The sequence below is a fragment of the Cheilinus undulatus genome, linkage group 23, assembly GCF_018320785.1.
Source record: "Cheilinus undulatus linkage group 23, ASM1832078v1, whole genome shotgun sequence".
NCBI lineage: Eukaryota > Metazoa > Chordata > Actinopteri > Labriformes > Labridae > Cheilinus > Cheilinus undulatus.
In genome coordinates, this window is record NC_054887.1 from 33,590,217 (window position 1) to 33,592,907 (window position 2,691).

Sequence of the window (2,691 nt, forward strand, 5' to 3'; positions counted from 1 at the left end):
TAGATGGGGTTATTTCTTCAAAAATACCAGTAAATTATACTTAATATCATGAGAAATAGAGCAATTTTTAAGATTTCAAAACAAGCTTCATGAGGGTTAAGACGTTTTCTTTAATCCAAGGCCGTGTCCACTCAAACCCAGTGTCTTTGTTGTTTGTCTGATAGATATATTAAAGTTGAGAGGTACTAGGAAAGGGTTTTAACTGGGACTATAGGATGTACACATGGCCACATAAATAAATCTCAGTAAATCCTTTGTGCAGGAACATTCAGTGAACATTAAGGTGAAAGCCATTCATAGCAGGAGAACATATATCCATGAAGCATCCTTATGAATCATACTGGACTCTACAGCATCACCAGAAGGTCAGGAGTTTGTCATATATACAGCACACAATTCCTCTATCCTGAGAAATCTCATTAAAAGAGAAAATACATACTGTTTTCTAGTCATGCTGTTATTAAAATCATTAAAGAACAAATATTTCTGCAGGACTATATTGAATTTTAAGTTTACAAGACATTGGCAGGACCCAGCATCCATGGTTTCCAAAATAGAATTTAGAATTTTCATTCCACTGACCACAGAACAGTTTTCCATGTAGCCTCAGTCCATTTTAAGAGCTTTGGTCCAGAGAAGACAGCGGTGTTTCTGGATCCTGTTCACATATGGCTTCTTCTTTGAATTATATTGTAACATCCAATAAGTTGTTTATGTTCTATTGTGAATAACATACATTTTTTTTAAGATCTGACAACCCTTGACTTCTGTTTTTATCCAGACCATACAAGCCGTCCCAGCTTCTTTGGAATTGGGGAGGTGCATTCATTTGTAAAGTAGAGTTTGTCATTTTGGATTTTTCTACTTTCTTACATTAAAGATAACTGACTTCCTGTTTGGATACAGACCATCCATACCTACCTGACCCTATGGGGAAAAGTCATAGCCAGACCCAGTGGATCCAGAAACCCCTTAAATTAAAACCTGTCTGACAAAGTGAAGGAGGCTAAAAGATCTCCAACACATCATGAAACCATCTAAAGAAATTCAACAACAGATGAGAAACAAAGTCAGCGACATCTACCAGCCTGAAAGGTTTACAAAGACACTTTTAAGGCTTTGGGACTTGGTGAGAGCCATTACCCACAAATGGGGAAACTGTGAACAGAGGTGAACCTTCCCAGGAGTGACCAGTCTACCAAAATGACTCCAAGAGCGCATGGATGTGTCATCCAGGAGGTCCCAAAAGAATCCACAACAACATCTAAAGACCTGCAGGCCTTCCATGGCTCAGTTAAGGTCAGAGTTCATGATTCAACAATCAGAAAGAGACTGGGCAAAAATGGCATCATGGGAGTGTTAAAAAGCCAAAACCACTGCTCTTTGGGCATTATTTGGAGGAGAGCGAGGGGGTTAACATGCAGGATAGGAACCACCAGTAAGACTGTCACTACTGGGTTGGTAGACTGGCTCCTGACCCAGATTTCACGCCTTTATTTCCTCTGCTTAAGTCATATTTATAAGCATGGTCTCTGAGAACTTCGTGGCTCTTTTATTGTTTTCAAACAACCATTAAGACTGAAGTCCTAAAGAATCCTGACATATTTCTGTTCTTCATCAACAAAACCCTCACATTACAGAAAAACACGGATCAACACTCAGATAAAGCTCCATTCTGCCTCCTCCGACTCTCTCGGCGTAGGTGTCGGTGTTATTGACATATTTTTCTGTTTCTGTGAGCGACGACTGCACGGGTCGAAAATAATGGCGATAATGATTGGGAGTCATAAATGATGCCTGCCAGCCGCGGCTCGCTGTAATTCCAGGGCTGCAGCATTGACCCCTTTATTAAATCACTATTTCATACTAGTGCTCTCGTCTCTCTGAGGAAACATAAAGATACAGGGAGTTATAAAAGCAGAATCACAAAAGGGCTCCAAGGTCCGCCGTGTACCGTGAAGAACTCGACCGTATCAGGAGACGAATGACAAACATTCAGAGTTCTGAAGGACTCCAGCGTCTCCATTCAGACTCAGACGCTGGGAAAAAGTCTGCAGAATGTCGAGAGAAAGATGATCACGGACAGACAGTGAAGGATTAAGAATTTTGCTTTAAAGGAGGGCATTTAACTCAGATGTTCTTTTTTCTGAGTTGGTTTGGTTCATTTGCACTGATGCTGAACCAGACAACAGTACCAAGACTGCGTAGAAAGGGTCTCGGTCCGCTTTTAGTCAGACTCTGGTGCAGCTGGTTTGTAGTGAGAACTAAGCCTGCAAAGCAGATGGGCTGTCCAGATTCCATGTCTGTCATCAGGCTGATCTAAAGCTGCAAAGCTTCAAGCTGTGGACCAATCAGCATCATCTAAGGAGAACGAGGCGTAGCTACAAGCAAGAGGGTAGCGGTGGCTGCTATCAGTGTAGCCATCTTCAGTGTCGATCCATTCAGTGTTAATTCAACTCTGTAAATGATCTAAGCTCCGCCCACTTAGATTTCAAATGGGGGTGGTGCTGTTCCCACCATGCCCTTGGGCAGAGTGTTTTAGGTGTGTTTAGATGGGATTCCTTCTGTTTCTGGTAGATTATTGTTCCTGATGTTAAACTCTTCTGCACCATGAGTGAAGTCATCCATAGGTTAGCCACCTTTTACCTGTGGGAGAGGGGTCTGGATTCAGACCATACTTCTCTAAAACAG